Below are 23079 nucleotides of genomic sequence, written 5' to 3' on the forward strand. Positions count from 1 at the left end.
AGGTAGTGGTGAATGGCTGTAATTTATACTGTAATGAAGAAATAAAAAGCATTCAACCATGAAACGGGAAAAGTTTAAATGTTTTTTAGTAGACTGGTTTAGTTTGAATCAGCTCAAGTCACTTATCTGAAATGTCAGATTATTACAATAAATTGGAGGCAGAATGATGCTGGGTTTTTGAGGCTAATACAGGTTAAGGGAGTAAAAACAAAGACGGCCTTGAAGGAATAGCTGCCACATTAAAATCAGGCTGAGTCACAGCTAAAAATTTTGGTAGTGGCACAAACTTTGTGTTACATACACTTTGCTACTTCAGTTTTTATTTAGATTTTTTTTTTTTACATGTTTTTATAATATAGAGAAGAACAATCATAGGCATTTCATAGCTTCTAAAGCCTTAATTAAATGAATGCATTTAGTCTGTATTTACTCCTTCATAACATTTAGAATTCTCTGTGGCATACTTGCTGTCAGCTTCTAAGGCAAATCCTAAATGATGACAATCCAGTCCTGCCTCATCAGCGCTTGAAGTTGATCAGTTTGTGGGCTTCTGCCTGTCCACCTACTTTCTGGGGGCGGACTATAGATTCTCGATCAGATTAAGATCTGGGGAGTTTCCTGGCCATGCATGCAAAATATTAATCTGACAGTCTTAGAGCCATTTTGTTATCGCTTTTGCCGTTTTCCCTGCTGGAAAATGCACAGATTGTCACCAAATCGTTCCTGGATTGTTGGAAGAAGTTGATCTTTGAGGATATTTTTAGTGTGGTCAAACCTTAAAGAGTGGATTAACACGCAGAAGCCCTCAAACTGTGACTGAAGTCGAGCACTGATAAGGCACTAATGGACTGGCATCATTTATGTTCATGATGCACTGAAGAAAAAAAAAAAAAGGTGACTGTTTATTAGCTTTCCAGCAATGAATTTCATATACCAGTTAGCAACACCACTTGACCGGAAATCAGCACACACAGTGTATATAAATCCAATACACTGTTATCTATGTCATATCCCATGTACTGTATTTTCCGGAGTATAAGTCGCACTTTTTTTCATAGTTTGGCTGGGGGTGCGACCTATACTCCGGAGCGACTTATATGTGAAATTTATAACACATGAACCAAAATACTCCAGCCACTTGACATCTCCGTGAACTGCAGCTTTAAGGCAGTCTTGCGTAACCTGTGGGCGCAGTGGATGATGGACGGAGAGCACAGCTTAACGGCAACTGGGAGAATGCGCCACCCAACTTTCCTGGAAGTCATTGGATGGATCAAGAAAACATGGGCTTCAGTGACAACCAAACCATCCTGTTGGGATTCAGAAAGGCTGGAATAATTGGAACTGCAGCTGACGACGAGTCTGACGAAAGCGACACAGAAGAGGAAGCGGCGCTTCGTCTACGTACGGAGTGTGCGGAGTTGTTTAGAAGTGACACAGAGGATGAAAAATTCAATGGATTGATGGTTTGGTTAACTTGTTAGCATGTTCTTTATGCTATGGTTATCTGAATAACTGTTAATGTTACGTTAACATACCAGACACGTACTCTGTTCGTTGTGCGTCATGTAGCTGAATGTGTTACGTTAGCATAACGTAGGCGTAACCGTATTCGCCCTGTTCTTTAATCCATTATTATTTTAAATTGCCTTTCAAGATGGAATTTCTGCTCTGAGTCTCGGATTCTATCAAATACCCCCCCCCCAAAAAAGTGCGACTTATAGTTCAGTGCGACTTATATGTTTTTTTTTTTCTTTATTATGCATTTTTTGGCTGGTGTGACCTATACTCCGGAGCGACTTGTAGTCCGAAAAATACAGTATATCAAATAAAGGTGCAGTATATACAATTACTGACTCCCCATAGCAAAAATAGCCAGAATATGTATATATAAGGAACTGACAATTTTTAAATATTTGTAACTCAGCGTTTAGCTTTAAATAACTAAGATTACAGCCCCTGTTTGCCTGCTGCCTAATTTATTTAGTTTCCTCCATTGAAATGCTCTGCCAGGCCTTTATTGCAGCCACCTTTAGTTGCTGCTTGCTTGCAGATCTTTCTGAATTCAGTTTTGCATGTAACAACTGAAAAGCATGCTCTACTGGACTGAAATCAGGTGAATAACTTCGCCACCTAAAAATATCCTGTATGGTTTGTGAAACTCTTGAGTAGTATGCATTGCAGTATGCACTGGGTCATTATCAATTTGCACTGTGAAGCACTGGCTGAATTTTTCCAGGACGGTGCTGGCTCTTTCAAGATGTTTTCTGGAAAAGTCTAATCTGGCCTACTTGTTTTTAAGTGTAACCAGTGGTTTGCACCTTGTTGTAAACCCTCTGTATTTTCATACATGAAGATGTCTCTTGATTGCAGACTTAGAAAATGATAAGCCTGCCTCTTCGAGAGTGTTCTTGACTTGGCTAGATGTTGTGACGGGATTTTTCTTAACTAGGGAAAATAATTCTGTCATCATCCACTTTAGTTAGATGATCAAACAAAAAAAAAATAAAAAGGAGAAAAGAAGAATAGCAAAATTTGAAATGCGAGATGAGTGGGGTAAAGAATCAATGAGCTAAGACAGGAAGAAAGAGAAAAAAAAGGAAAAACATGAGGAAAAAGAACCAAAACTGTAATTTAAGAAAGGGAGGATGGAAAAGCGAGAAAGGGACAGATAGAACCTTCTATGTGTCACATAGTTTGAAACCCTAGGAAACTACCATTAGGGTGGTCATGATTTTCAATTTGATTTCAATTACAGACAGCCTCATTATATACAATGGTGAGGGTTTGCCTCGGCCCTGCGGCAGTCATGCTGTGCCACTTCAGTTGAAATGAATGCACACTTAAAATGGCATGCCAAACAAGACTCAGTTTGCACCCCTCATTCAAACTAAGTTGTTTTTCTGTGTGAAGGTTGTATTTGTCTGCAAATTTGTTTCTCGTTTGTGGGGAGAAACAATTTGACTTTCAAGCAAGTTGTTCTCATTTCTGGCCAATTTTCACTTGAACAAGGGGTAAACACGAGGCTAGAATGGGAATTTTAGAGAACTGCTTGAGTTAGGAAAAGGATAAGGTGAAGCTGGTCACTGGATTAATGACATTAACATTAGAATATAAAAAGGTCCAGCTAACCACACATTTTAGACACACTGCTTTCTGAAATATTTCAGTTACAGTTGAATAAATGACTCACAATAAATATTGGCTTAATATGGGCTTAAAACAATTACCTTTGGGCAAGACAGCAGCAGTAACTGGATTATTGATTCAAAAGCTGGTAAAATGATACAAGTTGATCCAAAATGTGGAATTTACATTTGGAATCTACCCTCAGTACAAGTGAAAAGTCTATCCTTCGGCTGCGAAAACACCACAAATCCATCAAAGAAACAGAAATATTAGGAGTAGTCAGATCAACAGTTCGGTATGTTCTAAGAGAGCGAAACAGAGAGAAAAAAAAAATAGTTTGAGTAGTTTGTGTATCCACACAAATTGACATATTCCATGCAAACTATTGGCTACTGCTGCAATCTGCTAGCAATCAAAGCAATCACAAGGTGGTTTTCAATGCAGTGCCATTTTTGCAACTAATTTTATGCTTACGACTGCCAGCAACCACTTGCTAGCTGGTTGCAAAATAGACATTTTTCCCCTAGCGAACATTGGTCGGCCTAGAAATGGGTCAGTGAGTGGGGCGTTAATCTATTTTACAGCAGCTGCCAGCAACCTCGCCAACCGATCAGGGAATATATATTTATTCCCTAGGTCTCGGTGGTTGCTGGGTGGTTGCCAACAGGTCTCTAGTCCTGTGTGACCAGGGCCTAAGATCAGTGTGTACTAGCATGAGGGGAGAAGAAAATGTGGAGACTCCATGTAATGGCTTATAATCTCAACCATACATCATCATCTGTAAAACACAGTGGAGTCAGTGTGAGAGCTTAAGCATGCATGGTTTCCAAAGGCAATCTGTCAAAGTTTATATGTGGTAAAGACTATGAAAAGTTCATGCTGTTTCCAAACACAGAAGCAGCCTTTATTGTTTAGAGCTATACAATCTGCTCAGATTAAGCAAATTGATCTGATTGGACAGCATAGTACATATGCACCATGACCCAAAACGCAGTGCAAAAGCAATCCAGGAGTTTGTGAAGGTATAGAAGTGGAATATTCTGCCATCACATTTTACTCAGTAACACAAAACTAAGGCATAAAGAACCATGGGCAATCAATATACAAAAAAAAACCACCCCATTCTTTAGTGATGTCCATAGTTTTCCTACTTAAGGCAGTTGTTGCCTGCAAAGGAGTCTCACGTAAGTATGTTAAACTAAGCATTCTATTTGTGATCTAGTTAATATGTCCAATAAAATTTTAAAATGGGAGACTATGGGGGAAAAAATTGTTGAAAATCCTAATTGCTTTACTTAATGCTTTTGTTCAACCCCTGAATTAATTTTCTGGACCTAACTGTATGTGTGTTTGCAAGTTGAACATGTATGTGTAGGTGAGAGAGGGTCTGAAACGAGTTTACAGCAGCCTTTTGGCAGAGAACTTGAGTTGCTCTATTTTCCAATGGCAAGTGTTTCCATGGTGGGAAGTCTGGCTGCTTGCTGCCTTGTCTCTGGAGAGACACCCAGCCAAAAAAATAATGAAAACTGGCAACAAAAGAGGATAAATTTCAGCCTGTTCATGAGAAAGACATTGGTCTGTCTTAGAAATCTGCACAACAAAGACAAGGAAGATCCCTCCCAAAAAGCTCTTATGTATCCACTCCTGATACTACTTCGATGTCAGCACCGTGAAATTACCCTGAATCATCAAGTCCGCCATTCTGCATAATCAAACAGCAGCAGAATACAAATGTGACCTAAATTTATATTAATATTCAGAGCTATGTGAGGACAGCGTTTGCACATGATGGACCATTAAATAATTAATCCGCCGTAGATGAGAATGGATGATTTAAGGCTTGTACGGGTGTATGCCTGGGCTAAATTCATTTCCAATAAAAACCTGGGGCAGCACCGTGTGCATCCACCCTTCAGTGACTTGTGGGTGGGCCTGCAGCTGTATCATTATGGACCACACATTTCATGCATCTGTTTATATCTGTGTGTGTGGCCAGGAATATTAGCCTTTCATGTAACCTTGCCACTTCTCCAGGTGAACGACTAACTGTGCAGGCTCAGGACTGTCTAGTCCCAATTGTGTGTTTGTATAAATACGTGTGTCCTTGTTTGTTTTGTTGTTTTTCTTTTTTTTTAGATAAGGGCTGAAAGGCCATAAATGCCCTCTCTGACTGTAGGCCAAAGCATGTACTCATTATTCGGTATGATTATCTGTGCGTGTGTGTGTGTGTGTGTGTGTGTTCTGTGATGCAGGCTTCCCATGCGTGTTTTAATCTATCCCACAAGAAATTACACAGTTCATTTACATTTATTCGGACCCTGCGAATGACAACAAAGCGAAGCAGCGACGGAAGTGTGAACCAGGGGAAATGTTTGATTGGATCAGCTGATGACTCAGTTAGTGAGGCTGACTGTGGAAATGTTGGATTTGCTACAGTATCCGCATGAGAGCTGCGACTTCTTCATCACCTCAGAAAAAAGACCTCAGAAAGATGAGATGGTGGGAGGAAGACGCTAAGACGGCAATAGTAAAGAAGTGAGAGACGAGGATTAATCCTGTAATAATAATGACGACTGAATCGGCGGGCGGGTGGTGGGGGTTCTTTTCGAAGCTGAAATGGTTTCTCTGAACCTCATCTGAAACTTCTAAAGATACCATGATTAATGCTGCTAAATAAAGTGTGTGGGAGTGTGTAAGTGTGCATATGTACACGTGTCAGTACGTCTGAGTTCTGTCGCCACATCACTGATGATCCATATCCCACACGAACACCGCACAACACCACCACCACCACGCAGCAGTGAGCTTCCTTCACGTGTATGTGAAACATTTGTGATATACACTCCCCCTTCAAAAGTATTGGAACAGTGAGGTCAATCCCTTCATTTTTGCTGCAGACTGAAAACATTTGGGTTTGATATTAAAACTTGAATATAAGACAAAAGATCAACATCTCTGCTCTTAATCCCAGGTATTTACATCTGGATCTGATACACAGTTCAGAAGATAGCACCTTTTGTCTGAACCCACCAGATTTGCTTGTGAGCAAAAGTGACTGTGACTGACAGGTGTGTTTTGTTGCCCAGGTGTGTCCTGTTACACTGATTATTCAAATATGAACAAAAGGCTGAAGGATAGAAAGGCTGAAGTTTAGCGAAAGAACCAATCTGCTCATGATCCCAAACATACGAGTTCATCTGTGAAACAATGGAGATAAGGCTCGGGCTTGCATAGGGACGGACTCATTAATCTTCATTGATGATGTCACGCATGATGGCAGCAGAACAATAAACTTAGAAGTCTACAGAAACATTTTGTCCATCAATTTACAGAAAGATGCAAACAAACTGGTTGGGAGATCCTTCATCTTGCAGCAAGATAATGACCCAAAACATACTGCAGCATCTACAAAGGAGTTCATCAGGGGCAGGAAGAGGAAGGTTTTAGACTGGCCTAGTCAATCTCTAGACTTAAACCTTATAGAGCATTTTACTTGCTGAAGTGGAGACTTAAGGGAATTATTGCAAGCAAAGGATTTGCAACTAAATATTAAGTCCTTTTCACTTCAATCTATTTTAAGTTTATCTGTTTCAATACTTTTGCTCACAAGAAAAAAATGGGTGGGTTCAGACAAAAGGTGACAAAAGGATCTTCTGAACTGTGTATCAGATACAGATGTAAATACCTGGAAATAAAAGCTGAGATGTTGATCTTGTCATCTCATGTTTTTTTTTATGATTGTCAAACCCAAAAATGCTTTTAGTCTACAGAAAAATTAAAAGGGATTGGCCTCACAGTTCCAATACCGTTGGAGGGGAGTGTTGTGCAGTCAAGCCCCCACTACCATTAGAAAAGCTGATTTTTTAGAAAAGCTATAGTAAGGCTCTTGTAGATGCATTAAACTTTACTGAAAGTTACATGAGTGATTCATGATTTATGTTACTTTCATTTATATTTGATAGATATGAAACTACAGCAAATGGCATCTTACACTGATATGTAAATGAATGACAAGATCATCCCGAATATTACATATAGCAACAAGGTATACTTAAAAGTATAGTAACATTAAGGTCCCACTAATTCTCGCTCTGTGCCTGAGCACAATTGTACTCCTTCCCAACGCCCCTGAGTATGCTTCCCGTTATTACACGCCACTTTTTTTTTCTCCACTGTTTTTGTGTTTGTGGTGATACACAACTTACAGACATATCAATTTAACACAATTTTCAGCCATGCTTCATAGAGGCTACTGAGACTAGATGTGTACTATGTTCTAGTCCAACTAAGCCACTCTTGAGAACCTCTTCAAGCTGGCCAGGGCACAGTTAAATGATAGCACTGATAAGGCAAAGTGGACTCTAGGGGTCAAATGTGATTGGGCATCATATGGATCACCTAGTGTGAGTCTTGGTGCACCCTCAGAGGAGAAAAGTAGGGAGTTTTCTCCTCTAAAGCATGGAGGTCATGGCAGACTTGTGCTCGACTATGAGACCTCTTTTAGGACACCACAGGCTTTCTTTTTAAGGTCTTAAAAACAGCTGAGATTTGCCATGAACTGGGCCAATAGAAAATATGGATGCTTTGGAAATGGATCAGCCCGCTCTGTGGGATTGTTCCAGTGGCTTTCATAGAGCAAAAACAATTTCATAGAAACTATTTAGATAAGCTCCAGTCACCTACCCTGACCTGAATTTATTTGAGTGTCCCCCTTTCACAGAAGTATCATTATATGGTTTTAGAAGTCAAAGACTCCACTCAGGCCTTTGTTTGCTAAAAAATACTCAGAGAAAAGATGGACTGTCTGAGAGCAAAAAGCATCTTCAATCACCGAAAGACTGTCTGTATGAATAAAAGATAAACAACTGAAAAAAAATAGAATAAAGGTGTTGAGAAAGCGATCGCCTTTGTAATGCAGTCAGAGGATAAAGCTGACCTTTGAAATTGTTTGTCAAAAAATGAATGGGTGGAAGCCGAGAATGGCTGCATAAAACTTAAAAACATGTATAAAAAGAAAACAATGTAAAACCCCTGGTAACCACATCATGAACAAGTGGAAGGGTATGACATGCCCATTTAGCACAGGCAGAAACAGCAAAATTAATAGTGGAAACACAAATCCACAGCTAAGCTAGCAGCTTTGCAAGGCTGTACCTAAGCTGCGTGTATATTCACATGTGGCATAAGCATCAGCAGCTTCTATCCTATATCTGTGTCCTCACTGGAAGTGTTAAGGCACAATACTGAGTATAGATCATTTAAATTTAAAACAAGACCCATCACCAATGGGGCTATCCTCCCACCATTAATGAAATTTTAAAATTCATTTGGAAGTCTGGATGACATTACAGGCCCATTTCATAACAGAAAACCCTTCAGCAAACTTATTGCCTTCTGCAAAACTATTCTACCCAGACAGACAGATGGGCAAATATAGTGTTGCACATCTTTAAAGAATAAAGAACACATATGCCAAATTTCATGGCTCAACTCCTTATGGTTTTGGAGTCTATAGACCAGAAAGGTAAAACCTCACAGTCAGACAAACGGACAGTATGGTGACAATATCCTCCCGCTTTGCATTGAGCTGGAGGACAATAAAAGCAAAGTGAAAAAAAAATAAGTGAGTCACGTTATATGCCCACTGTGGAATGAATGCCACTTAATAATAGTGCCATGCTTTAAGTTAAATGCTAGCTAATATTTGCTAATCAAAGTTTTGTTTTGTTTTTTTATTATTTATGTATTTCTTTGCAGGCTAGGTTGTAAATGGTAATGGTGCTAGAAGAAAAGTTAAGGAATCAAAGTTACTGTTAATCCCAATGGGCTAACTGGGCTGCATTATCAGTGGGAATCTTTTTCTTGCTTGTTTTGGAGTTTGTTTGTTTTTTGGGCGGGGGGGTGGGGGGGTGGGGGGGAATACTTCATAAGATTCCTTTCGCATAAACCATTCATTCTGATTTGTTATCCACTCACTCGATTGCCATTAGCATAGCATGTTAACCAGTAAGCTAAACATCACCAATAGGTCATACAACTGAGTAATAGGTCTGTCCTTCAGACACAGCCAAGCAGAAGCCTGTCTGAATATATCCCTCACCCACTTACTTACTTATTGACTATGAAGCTGTTTTTACTTTTGAAATTTGGACAGTTTTGGGAGGATCAGTTTAGGTGATTTTCCACAGTTATCCTTCCTCATGTAGAGCAGAAAATGGTCTGTTTCACACTACTGTAAATACTCTGTACAGTATAGGAGAGGGAACTACTTGGACTGAGCTTCCGAAGGCAGCCCACATGATGCCCACTCATTAGTTGGAAATGCACTGAACTACGAGCTGTACAACCTGACATCAAACTGATGTTGGTATACTAGGGAAATGACAGGTTAAAGGCTGGCAAATGTCAAATCTGACTTCCAGCTTTTGTTTTCACACATTCCTCTGTTGGATAAGTCATAGAATGTTTTAGGGCTTCAGTGTATGTGTGTCAGGAGCTTCAGCCACTCCTGTGGTGTGTTTCAACTCCCAGTCCCAGTCCTGGTTTAAACCTTTCTCTCTTGTGGACACAGGCACAAACAGCTGGGGACACTATGAGAGACTAGTCATTCCTGTTAAACTTCTTAGAAGTCCATGCATGTATAGTTGGCGCATTGTAAAATAAAGTCTCCATGGATGACTAAGGGCAAGTTGGACAAGGACTAGGTAGGTCATGAACCCTAAGGCCTAAACCTTTCTCTGACTTAACACAGAGAGGAATGTGTGAAAGCACAAATGTTGGCAGTCAGACTGGAAATTTGTTGTCCTTTAAACTGCCAGTTTCCTAGTATATCACCAGGCAGGCACACGGACGTACGCACGGACCCTTCTGCTCACCGGCTGATGACGAAATTTACACCACTCAGACCTTAGCAAACCCGTGGATTTGGATTGTATAATCAAGGCCTTTGTATTCACGACCTACCCAGTTGTCGTACATTGTGCCTTTACATAACTTGTTCTTAGTGATCATATTAACGAGGCAAGCAGTTTTTTCAAGTCATGTCTGAGATGACAAGCTGACAAAGCAAATCTGTATAGAAAGGAAGGTACTTCTGGGTAAATGGTTTGTGTAATTTTGCTTCAGACAATATGTTCGTGGCCCACATTAGCAACCCTACATGATGATTTTCAGCTTTAGCTGAAGGCAAATGGACTTCTTTATAAGGTTCTTGAAGATGTGCCACCTTCTGTGACTGTATTTTAGGTGGCTGGCAGTTAGTGTCATAGAATTTACAAGTATTCTCTCATAAAATACTATGGCAACTAATTTCATGAAGAGTCCACCTTCAACCAGAAGGGGGATGCTATGGCAAACAGCCACAGCCTTCTGCTGCAATCAAAACTTGAGAGCTTTTGAACATCCAGACACTGCAGTTGGCTACTGGTGTCTCCAGGATAATGACAGCTGGTACCCTTCTGAGAAAATGGCCTTGATTTGACAATGCCAAAACACAATGCACTACTGATTTCATTTCCTTTCAGTCCAACCAAAGTTGCATATCACCTTCTCTTGATTGTTATCCAAAGAGCCTTGAAGTTCAATTAGCGCGGGTTTCCTGGTGGGATGTAAACCCTTAGCTGGTGCCGTGGCTCTAGGCATTGAGTTATATTGGGAACAAAAATCCCTCTCCTTCCACTGACAATACCACTCTAAACCCATTCAGCTGCAAATAGAATATATAGCTGTGCAAAATCAAATTGTCTTGATTTACCCACTAAGCTATATGGCAACTGGAGGAGCAGTATGTGTTCAGAGCGTGTTAAATAGCAGTATCAAATTTACTATAGGAACGTTAGGTCCAATTTCACCACTTTTTTTTTTTGTCTCTTTGCCATGCTTTGCTGCTTTCTTTCCTTCTGTTGCTAAGTGGGTGCCCTCATGAAAACACAGACTCTTTGTGCTGATAATTTCACGTCTTGTCTCGGTCTCTGTGGAAATGCCATTTACCTGTCAGTCTTCAAACACTACCACTTCTTTTGTGCTTTTTTGTGATAAAGACTCCCGTGTGGAGACTGGACTCTGGTCTGACATACAGAAGTGGAGAATGCAGGAAGGATGGTTGGAGACAGAGGGGTGAGGGGGGTGGAGTGCTCAAAAAAAATACCCAGAGTAAGCAGCTGGAGTGATGAAAATATATTGAATGCAAACGGGGGGAAATTACCCAGAATCAAATTGAATTCTGGTCAGGGGTTGCAGAAAAAATGCACAGGAAAGAGAGTGGAGTTCCAATATGCACTGTATTTTGTGTTATGACTCTTATATGCTGCAATCATCTGAGCTACATTATTCATATTTGGTTCAATTCATCTGAATATTCTGAAGAGCCTTGTGCTTTTTAAATGTTAATAAGAATCTGACCATGAAATAAAGGAATAAAAGAGGTAAAGAAACATCAGTCCACATCTAATTAGGTTTGATGTTTATGATCTTTCTGTCAATCTACCCTCCTCTTCATTCCCTTCTCACTTTCCACCATCTCCCTTTCATCTCCTGATCACTGATTTGCGGGTTACAAGATTGGATTTGCTAATTGCGAGCCAAGTTCCTATCTTGCCACTAAACCTTCTCCCATTGGTGAAAACCTCTAAGAGAATCATTTCCCTTCTAACCTTTCTCCCATTTCTCCTTCTCTCTCTTTTGACACAAACTCCGAATGTAGTTCTGAACAAAGCTGTCATCTGCACATCTGTGAGAATGGGGATGCGTAGGAGTGAACATCCAACATGCACGCTTGTATTGAAGGGCGGTTGTCATTAAAGTGCAGGTCTGGGAAATAATTCATCATGAAACGGTAGCTGTTGATAATTTGCATGACAGAGGGATACAAAATGATGTAGCGTGGTGAAGCATCTTACAGCTCTGGTTCCTCATAAATCACTCTCAGCCATTAGTCACCACAAAGCATTCCCTTCCTGTATCCTCCAGCTACACACTGGCACAGGAAAATGCACGCACATGCAAACAGTCAAGATCTTGGGCTGAATAAAAGAAACGGCAATAAGCAAAGGTGTGGTGGACAATAGCAAATATCTGACTTGCTAAAATAAGTCATCAAAATTAGTGATAAAAAAATTTGGGTTTAGTGATGCATCTAAATTTCCAACCGGCCACCATCTGCAAAGTCACCATTAATCAGCTAAAGCTACTTTTGGATGCTCCCTTGCCACAAGGGGTCACCACACCGGGTAGCTCCAACTTGTGTTTCTGGCTGGAACTGAACCAGCGACCTCTTGCTTGTCAAGTGAATCTGTTATGTTAACCACTACACCATTGAGGGCACAATGTCACCATTAATCAGGGCTTGCTGTTATATGTGCAGTGTGTGCAACATGGCAATCGATCCTGAATACTGATTAGAAATTGATGGCAAAAATTCTGTAACACTGCTGGTTGTCCCACCCCTGCCACTCAAGAGCCAATCGATAGCCAAAAAGGAGAATATGTCCTGTTTTGTTTTACTGCACTGGTGCACTTGTAGAGATTCGTGATTTGCCCCAGACTGTGGCTATTGTAGTAAAGACGTAGTTAAAGTAGGTACTTATTATTTTCATGGCTCACTGCATCCATAATGTGAATTTGCATGCTGCTTGTTCAGCGCTCTGGTGGAATGAGCAAGAGACACTGATTGTGTCACCACTACTGAGCGGTAATATTGTGAAACTGTGCGCATAGACATCTTGACCTACCCAGGCCCCGTTTTCATTCTGAATTCCCAGTACTACATCCTTAACAACTTCTACCTTTGGATGCATTAGAAGAAAGAGACAAAGACAGACTAAGAGAGCAAGAAACAGAAAAAGCAGAGCATTACTCAGGCTCATCATTAAAACAATGGGGTTAAAGGCTTAACCATGCCCTCTTATCAAATTCCCAGTGGGAGATAAATGTGTCTTCGCTTCTGAACAGAGTAAAACCCTTGCTGATAAAGATAACCAGCGGCAAGAGAGAGGCACTGAAAGACAAAGAGAAAAAGATGGTAGGGGCTATGCAAAGCAATGCACAGCTTATCTTTGCTTCTAATTACCTACTGTACAACTTCTATAGCTGCTAGTAATGTTGGGAATTCCAATGAACTTCTCCTTTTTAATTTTGGATGTTTGTTGTTTTTTTTTCTTTTTTTCTTCCCTCTGCATATAAACAGGTTTGGAGGTGAACAAAGGCAGCAGAGAAGTGTGTATCTGTCTGTACCTTCATCCATCCTGGCATGTAAGTGAGCTCATCCTTAATGCAGAATATAAACCTTGCAGGATGAGAGAGGAGAAGGGGAGCAAAGAAATCTAATTACAGTACTCCATCTATAAGCAGAGGCGAGGCTGAGAGCACTGCTGGGATTTCTGCTACTCCACTTGCCGTTGAAAAGTAGACAACAGACCCCGGCAATGGGAATTCAATCTTCTCTGAGGAGTTTCTGGGTGTGCGTAAAACCTGTTTTCTCTAAATTCAACATCCTCAACGAATGTAAAGCCTACAATTTTTGCATGTCTTTCTTCCTCTACTTGCAGTATCTAATTCTGTCTGTGCTGGATTCATGTACTGCAAAAAAAAAAAAAAAAAAATAGTAAAAATAAAGGCGATAAAGCGTGAGAATTTTTACTTTGACACGGTGTATAGATACAGATATACAGACGACACTTGTGATAGAAATACACATCATAAGTTAAAATATACTCTTTCTGGTGAGCACATGCATGTTAGTTCAAAATGAACAGTAAGATAAAATTTAAGTATCTTATTTTAGTTTAAGAATATTGTCCACATGTGTTGAGTGACATGAAAGGTAAACAGCACCTTCATATCCCAATGTACCAAGTTTATAACTAAAACAAATCGTTTTTAAATTCCCATTTCTGCAGACTGCTAATTTAAGCAGGTTAGCATCTTCACCGGTCCCTAAGCTTTCATGACTGAAGGCCAAAGGAATTTTTTTTTTTAACCGTTTTAGGGCTTTATCTGATTGCTACCAATGAACTTAAATTAAATTGTAGTGAAAAGGTCTTCTACCAGGTATGCCATAACAGAAGAAAAAACAAGCAGTCTGTCCAACCTGCTTGCTAATTTTAATGAGTCTGCTAAGCCACAAAAGACTCCAGACTTAATTTATCTGTACTTTTGAAATGACCATTTTCCTAATCAGGTGCTTCATTTAATCTGAAAACATATTAAACAGAGAGAGCGAGCTCTCATTTAAAAATGCATGATTTAATATTAACCAAATCACTGTAAAATCACTAACCACAGTAATTGCTTATGCAATTAAAACAGGAATTTCTCAATACTAGCTGGGAGGGCTCTGAGAGTATCATCAATATGAGCTGGAATGCAGTTAACAGTTCTCAGTGTGGAACTGCTCGCTCTGATGAGACTAATTGGTGCTGCACCTTTCCCATGTGCATCTGTGCTGCTGAGATAATGTATAGATACTGTATTAATATATCATGTTTAGAAAAACAAACTGCTGCAAGATAATTTATATGCAACATATAAATCAGACATGCGTGCGCACGTGCACATACAAAATAAGAAATAGTTACTCAAACAACCACCAGAACACATGTTCTATGAGATGAAGAAGCAGGGAGAAAGATGATAAATGGCTCTAAAAATCTATTAAATGAAATTCTTTGTCTGCAGGGACTATAATCGCTCTTTCCATCATACAGTATGCCACCGAGCGGTGTGGGGGCTGCAGAAAACACAGCGGCAGCAATAACAACATCACAAGTGCTGAACCCAGCAGACAGAGCGAAAAAGACACCTCTGAAGTGGTCGGAGAAATCAGTTACACACAGCAATATATATTTTTAAGGAGGCCTTTATCTAACATCCAGTGATTCTTTTTCAAGGTTGCTTTCTGTAGCATTAGAATTACAGGAGAAAAAAAAGAAAAAAGAAAATAGGAATGCTCTTATTTTTTGCCAAACTGCTATTTGGCTCAAAAATGAACTTGGAGACAAGCAACTAAGAACATCCTTAACTAAGAGTATCCAAGTTTTTCAATAATGCTTACGAGTTACTGATATGAGGAAACATAACCCATAAAGAGCTCTCAGGCACTTTCACACAACAAAACATATAATACTACAGAAGCCGGTTTGTCTTCAAGGCAAAAGTATATGAGTGCTAGCTAGTCCTAGCTAGAAACCCATCCTTTCCAACTGCTTACTTAATGAAAATTTCAGAAGAAAAATGGCATTCTTGCTTTATGTGCCGACAATGAGCTGTTTCTCAGTATAAATCCCTGTGAGAGGGAAGTGCTTTTTATGTGTGTGTGTTGGGTTCTTTTTCTAACTTCGTTCGGTGTTTCACTATGGGAATCGCCTTGGCGTGACCAACTACGGAAGCTCCAATGACACCACGTCTGTCTGCGACAGACCTGCCAAGCCGTGCTCAGGGCCCCGCCCCTCCTACTATCACGGCTGACCAGCTCCTCCCTACTCATTCTCGCTTTCTTCCCGTGAGAAACTACATCGGGCTCCCTCAGCGCGCCCAGGCTGGCTTGGTTAGCTGTTTAACAGTTCTCAGGCGTCCCGTAGAGGAGTACGTCGCCGAACGCAGTTCTCCAGTTTTCAGTCTGGATTGTGCTGAGTAAGTCCTTCGAAAGAAGTGTACTGGTAGTTATACACCCTGGACAGCGACCGCGTCGTGGCGAGCTGTCTTCAGCGGTCACCTGGGTTTAATTAGCAGGGTAGCCGTTGTGTGTGTGTGTGTAACTTGGGCTAACGCGTCACGGCGAGCTTTTCGGTGTCCGGCTAGCATTAGCTTGTTAGCGGGTCAGTACCGTGTTAGGTCTGGCTAGCATTAATTTGCTAACCGACCCTAAACAGTGTTAGGTTTCAGTTAGCATTAATTTGTTAGCTGGATCAACTGGTAGAGCTCAGCTAACGTGTCACGACGAGCTGACTCTCACGGCGACTAGCTCGGACTTAACCCCGTTGCTAGCGCTAGCTACAAACAGGCTAACGTGTCACGACGAGCCTTGTATAGCTCAGTCTCACCATCTTTCCGACCACGATGGCTACGGCTCCTACCCCCGCCAAAGGGTCAGAACCGAAGGCCAAAGAGGCTGCATCCCGCCCATGCCCCGCATCATGCGGTGCTTCCATTTCGGGCAGGGACTCTCATCCGATGTGCATAGCTTGCATGGGTGCTAAGCATGCTCAAACTTCTCTGGCGGACCCGCAAGGTTGCTCTCATTGCGCCTTGATGCCAGAGAAAATCCTGGAAAGGAGGTTGAGAGTAGCAGTGGCTAACAGCCAGGACCCCTGTCTGTCAGCCAACAATGCTACGATTGATATCCATCAGCCGACAGCCACAACGAGCTGGGCGGACATAATGGAGGAAGTGTCCCCGGTTATGCCCCAGTTGTTCGAGGGGCTCCTCGACCCAACTGAGGGTGAGCCGGCGGATGAGGATGCGGATGGCGATGCCAACTCCGACCTCCTCGGCCTAGAAGACATGGAGGAAGAGGAGGATGACTCCACCTTCCCTGCCCAGCAGTCCAGGCCCCCAAGTGGGGCTGAAGCTGTACCCCCAGTGGACAGCAACTTGTATGATGTTTGCAAACGGGCTGCTGCCAAGCTGGGCATCACATGGCCAGCAGCCCAGGCGGCTGAAGGGGCAGAACGTGACCTGTGGCAAGAGGCTCCCTCCAGCCTCACCACCTGCAAAGCAGCTTCTGCCAGCAGTGCCTGCTTGCATGAAAGAAATGAGTCGCTATTGGTCTAGCCCTTTTAAGAGCAAGCTTCCTACCCAGGGCTGCTCTAAGCTGGAGATGCAAGGAATGGGTGAGCTGGGGCTGACCGGACCCCCAGCAGTTGAGCCTTCAGTGGCTTATCACCTTCACCCTAACCGCAGGTCAGTTTCAGCTTCTTCTAATATTTCTCTGCCCAGTAAGATGGATCGCCTCACCGCATCCATCTATCAAAGGATGTACAAATATTCAGCACAGTCGGTGTGTTCCCTTAATGAGGTTACACTGCTGTCAGCTTATCAGGCAGAGATTTTAGAGGACATGGGCCGTCAACTGGACTCGGGGTCTCCAAACCCGGCCCTCTGGGATGAGATCTGTGTGGTCAACGATCTCATCCTACGCTCCTCCAGGGGAGCAGTCCAGGGTTGTGGGCGTGTAATGGGTCTTGCAGTCTCAGGTGAGAGAGCTTTATGGCTAAACCTGTCAGGATTGGGAGACACTCAGAAGGCTGAAATCATGGATGCAGCCTATGACCCAGCCAAGGGTCTCTTTGGCCCAGCTTTGGAGAAAATGAGAGAGACAAGCACTCTCAGAAAGCAGGAGGGAGAAGCTTTCAATCTCTGCTTACCCAGAAAAGTGAACCCACAATCTCACCAGGTGCCTAGAGTAGGCTTCGCAGCAGCAGCTGCAGCCGTGAGGGGTAGGCAGAGTGGGGCTAAAGTTCAGAGGCAAGCGGCAAGACTGCAGCCTTCCCACCAGGTCAAGGCAGAAAACCCAAGGCCTTGGGGCAAACACTCCTTTGCAGCAGCTGCTGCAAAGAACCGAACGTCACACCCCGGGGAAGGGAAGAAGAAGCGTTCAGCCTAGCAAGCCTGCAACGTTGTGCATCACCTCTCTCTCCTCCCTCAAAGAGGAGGAAGGTGCTGGAAGAGGCAACCACACCTCCCAGGGTTCATGGTTCAGAGGCTCCTGGGGTTCCCAGTTCATCAGGAGCCCTCTCTCGGTTCCCACACCTAGTTCAGAGAGAGGAGATGTGGGGTCAAAGGTCGCAGTGTCACCATGCACTTCCCCGGTTTCATTATTCACTTCAAAGCAATCTATCAGTGTCACCAAGCACTGCCCAAAGTTTTCAGACACTTCATTGTGTTTCGGGGGTTCAAAAAGAAATAAAGTGTGCATTCCTGCAACCAGGCAGTTTGCCAAGGGCAGAATGTCCCCCCAGTTTAAAGAAAATGAAAAAAATGAAAGAAAGTCACTGTCATGTCACTACGTTCCCTGCGGAGGGAGCTGGCGCTCTTCGCGAGGGGGACACCTCCATGCGGGAGGCAGAGGTGACGTCACACGTGTTCATGGGCCCGCTCTCTGCGCGGCTGGAGCAATGGCGCGCATGCGCAGTCCATCCCTGGGTTATGGCCACCATTTCCCAAGGATACAGGCTTCAGTTCGCAATGAAACCACCGAAATTCAACGGAAAGTTGATTTCAGTGGCCAAGGGAGAGTCAGCAAGCGTATTGGAGGACGAAATTGCTTCCCTGTTACGCAAACAGGCGATCAGAGCGGTCCCGAGCGAGGAGGCTCAGCAGGGCTTTTACTCCCGCTATTTCCTCATTCCAAAAAAAGAGGGTTCCTCTCTCCGGCCCATTTTAGATCTACGTGTATTGAACAAACACTTGAGAAAGTACACGTTCAGAATGCTCACACACAAAGCGCTCTGTCGGGCCGTTCACCCAGACGATTGGTTTGTGACAATCGACCTCTCAGACGCATATTTTCACATCGCCATTTATCCTCCACACAGGAAATATCTCAGGTTCGCCTATCAGAACGCAGCATACGAGTTTCAGACTATCCCATTCGGGCTATCATTAGCCCCAAGGGTGTTCAGCAAATGTGTGGAGGCAGCGCTGTCTCCGTTATGGAACAGCGGCATCAGAATATTCTCTTACATAGACGATTATCTGATATGCTCCCGATCGCGGGAGCAGGCGATCAGAGATTCCAGGGTGGTGGCAAACCACCTTACGGAGCTCGGCTTCAAAATCAACCTGGAAAAGAGCCGCTTGAAACCCGCACAGTATACGGAATATCTGGGGCTCATTTTAGATTCCAGATCTTATCGTGTCACGCTTTCAGAGCGCAGGATCGCATCCTTCACTCAGTGCCTCTCCCTCTTTCAAGTGGGGAAAGTCGTGCGTTTCCGGCTCTGTCTCCGCCTCCTCGGCCTTATGGCCTCGGTAATAAATGTGGTGCATTTGGGGCTGCTTATGATGAGGGATTTTCAGCGTTGGGTCACGTCCCTACGTCTGTGCCCTCACCGCCATCTCGGTCGCAGTGTAAAAATAACACCGTCATGTATAGCGGCTCTCCAACCTTGGAGGAACCCAGCAGCTCTTGCGGCGGGAGTACCTCTGGGCGCGGTGTCATCCAGGATGACCCTGACCACAGATGCATCTCTGTCAGGGTGGGGCGCAACCATGATGGGGAGGGCAGTAAATGGTGTTTGGTCTCGGAGGCTCTCTCGGGCTCACATCAACATACTGGAGCTGCACGCAGTGCGCTTAGCTCTAAGGCATTTTCTGCCGTATCTCCAGGGTCGACATGTTTTGGTGAAAACAGACAACTCTACAGTAGTTGCTTATATCAACCGCCAGGGTGGTACTCGTTCCCTGCAGTTGCACAGACTGGCCAGGGAAATAATTGTGTGGAGCAGCACAAAATTCCTCTCCCTTCGGGCAACTCACGTGCCGGGTATTCTGAACAGGGGGGCGGACCTCCTGTCCAGAGGGAACCCGTTGTTCGGAGATTGGCGACTTCACCCGCAGGTGGTGGAGCAGATATGGCAGAAATACGGCCGGGCTGCCGTAGATCTCTTCGCCTCGCAGGAAAACACACATTGCCCACTGTTTTTCTCCCTGTCAGACCCAGTCGCCCCACTGGGCATGGACGCTCTGGCCCACCCATGGCCAGACACACTGCTATATGCCTTTCCGCCTCTCAGCCTTATCTCTCCAACCCTAATCAGAGTGAGAGATCAGGGGCTGTCGCTAATTTTAATAGCGCCACGGTGGCCGTCGAAACACTGGTTAGCAGAAATAATTCAGCTCCTGGCGGGCGAACCGTGGCCGCTCCCCATCCGCCGGGACCTTCTGTCTCAGGCGCGAGGGGAGATATATCATCCTCACCCAGACCGGGTGGCTCTGTGGGCCTGGCCCGTGAAAGGTCGAATTTGAATGCTGCGGGTCTGCCTCTGAAGGTTATTGACACCATTCAGAATGCAAGAGCTTCCTCCACACGCTCTCTTTACAGTTGTAAATGGCGTGTTTTTGAAGAATGGTGCTATGAAAGGCAGGTTATCCCTTTTCAGTGCTCTGTGGTGGAGTTGCTGTGTTTTCTTCAGGATTTGCTGGACGGAGGGAAAGCTTTTTCCACAATAAAGGTCTATTTGGCAGCTATTTCAGCCTGCCATGTGGGATTGGGTGATAAACCTATTGGTCAGCACCCTCTTGTGTGTCGCTTCATGAAGGGGGCACGCCGTAAGCTCCCAGTCTCAAGGCCACTGGTCCCATTATGGGATTTATCACTGGTTTTGGATGCACTCTCCTACCACCCCTTCGAGCCAATCGAGGCTGTAGGGTTGAAATTTCTCTCACTTAAAACCGCTCTGCTGCTGGCTCTAACTACAGCCAAGCGAGTTAGTGAGTTACAGGCTTTGTCCATTCACCCCTCTTGTTTACAGTTGGCCCCTGGTCTTACTAAAGCATGCCTGAGGCCAAACCCAGCCTTTGTCCCTAAGGTGATAGAGTCATCATACAGGTGCCCCACAGTAGAACTACTGGCATTTCACCCCCCGCCTTTTTCCTCTGTAGAGGAGCGCAGGCTTAACACATTGTGCCCTGTGCGGGCCTTGGGGTCATATGTGGACAGAACAGCTGGGTTCAGGAAATCTGATCAGCTGTTTGTTTCCTGGGCCCACCCCCACAAGGGCAGGCCTTTGTCCCGCCAGAGGCTGTCTCATTGGATTGTAGAGGCTATAACTCTAGCCTATAGCTGTAAGAGTACTCAGCCCCCATCGGGGCTTCGAGCTCATTCTACTAGGGGCATGGCTACATCCTGGGCTTTGTTCAGAGGGGTGTCAGTCCAGGATATCTGTGCAGCAGCGAGTTGGGCTACACCACACACATTTGTGCGGTTTTATAGACTGGATGTCGCTCAGTCATCCCTGGCTCAGGCAGTCCTGGAGTCTAGTGCCTCAGGTCTGAGCTGAGATCCTGGGCAGCACTGGAGCACAGCTTCGGGAGGGCTGGCGCAATCCGGGAGTGGGCTATATCTCCCATAGTGAAACACCGAACGAAGTTAGAAAAAGAACGTTGGGTTACATAACGTAATCCCTGGTTCTTTGATAACAGAGTGAGGTGTTTCACCATCACTTCCCTCCTTGCTTGGGCACGGAAAGAAATCTGCTTAGAATGAGTAGGGAGGAGCTGGTCAGCCGTGATAGTAGGAGGGGCGGGGCCCTGAGCACGGCTTGGCAGGTCTGTCGCAGACAGACGTGGTGTCATTGGAGCTTCCGTAGTTGGTCACGCCAAGGCGATTCCCATAGTGAAACACCTCACTCTGTTATCAAAGAACCAGGGATTACGTTATGTAACCCAACGTTAATGATGCTGTCCTTTACTGTTATGACAGTAATGATCACTAGAGTGCCAAGCACATCTGGAAGCTTCAGATCACACAGTACAGCAGTGAGGAAAGACCAAAAGAGGAGGGGTATGATGCCTTATTTAACACACCACAAAGCGGGTGGGGGTGTGTGTGATCATAGCAGATATACGTCAAAAAAGACATAATAATCGACAGTGGAAGAGAGGAAACGTGACCCGTCAGCTAACAGACAGGAAGACTAACAACACGCTTTCCCTAGCTCACTTTTCTCCTTTAGCGTGCAGTAAATCATAGTGTGGTGATTTGAAAATACTTACTCATATCAATTGTGAAAAGCATGCAGTCACTCCACTGGGGTGTTTATTTGCATGCCCAGCAGGAAATTTCTAGTTTGGGGAAGTTGCAACAGTTCACTAATTTTGAGACTCAAATGTAAACTTCATGAAATGTTGTCACAGTCACACACTAATTTCACTTAATATTAAATCTAATCGCTTTTTATTTATTAGGTGTATAGTATGTACTTAAAAAAACAACTCTAAGTATAGCTTTATTTATTTGTATAGTTATTTATTTGACTGTCAAAAACAGCGGCTTTTATAAAATATAAATATTCATTCTGATATGATTTGCTTGGTCTGTTTTTGCATTTGGTCTACCTTTAAATATTTCACAAAGCCCTATTAAAATGAAGGGTTTCTATCTACTGAAAAGCATGCAGAAATAGCTGAGTTTGCATTAATGCAGCAACTTAACAGGGCAGTTGTTTTGAGGAAAGACTGTATTGGCTGGCCTGACCTATCCCATAATCATCCCATAGTCATGATTGCTGGGGTGCCACTGAAGAGAAAGCAACCAGCTTCCTTATTTCCCTCCTGGTTTTGAGACGCTCTCAGGCACTTGGTGAGTATGAAACATGTCCAGTAGTTGCATCCTATCTAGAAAAGTTGTCAGGCATCACTGGTACATACCTTAAATCTTTCATGCTAACACAGTGTGTCATCAATACTTTAGGGACTGGGTGAATGAACTAACAGAATCAATGGCCATGACGGAAGGGCTGCAAGTAAGTTTAACAACTATGTGTTCATGACCAGGGTGACTCAAGTGGGAGGAAATCAACTATGGTCAAGCCTAGAGAGGGATGGGCTCTGCCAGGTGTCAATTGCTCCAGACATACCACATGAATAGCGCATTAAAGCTTGCCAAAACACCTCTAAGTCTGAGGCCATGGTTCTCAGCCAGAAAAAGGTACAGTGCCCACTCCAGCTCAGGAATTAGTTGCTGCCCCACGTCGAGGAGTTTAGGTATCTCGGTGTCTTGTTCACAAGTGAGGGAAGAGTGGAGAGAGATTGGTGTGGCATCTGCGGCAATGTGGGCGCTCTATTGGTCTGCTGTGACGAAGAGCTTCAAAGCAAAATTGTCGATTTACAGGCCGATCTATGTTCCTACCCTCACCTATGGTCACAAGCTCAGGGTAGTGACCGAAAAATTGAAATTGCAGATAAAAGTGGTGGAAATGAGCTTCCTCCACAAGTTATGTGGGCTCTTCCTGG

General features: G+C 43.7%; 1 protein-coding gene and 1 long non-coding RNA gene across 2 annotated transcripts in view; one reads left to right on the forward strand and one right to left on the reverse strand.

Moving 5' to 3' along the window:
- Positions 1-13631, forward strand: part of LOC115798026 (uncharacterized) — a 37543-nt gene extending 23912 nt beyond the window's left edge. Inside the window, exons 3-4 of the long non-coding RNA XR_004021469.1 lie at positions 13313-13377; positions 13477-13631. This is a non-coding gene — a long non-coding RNA (uncharacterized LOC115798026). The remainder of the gene's footprint in view (positions 1-13312; positions 13378-13476) is intronic.
- The window catches only part of cpped1 (calcineurin-like phosphoesterase domain containing 1), a 50988-nt gene that overhangs the window by 3086 nt on the left and 24823 nt on the right, over positions 1-23079 (reverse strand). The gene's annotated exons all lie outside the window — the stretch shown is intronic.

Source organism: Archocentrus centrarchus, chromosome 19, assembly GCF_007364275.1.
Source record: "Archocentrus centrarchus isolate MPI-CPG fArcCen1 chromosome 19, fArcCen1, whole genome shotgun sequence".
Taxonomy (NCBI): domain Eukaryota; kingdom Metazoa; phylum Chordata; class Actinopteri; order Cichliformes; family Cichlidae; genus Archocentrus; species Archocentrus centrarchus.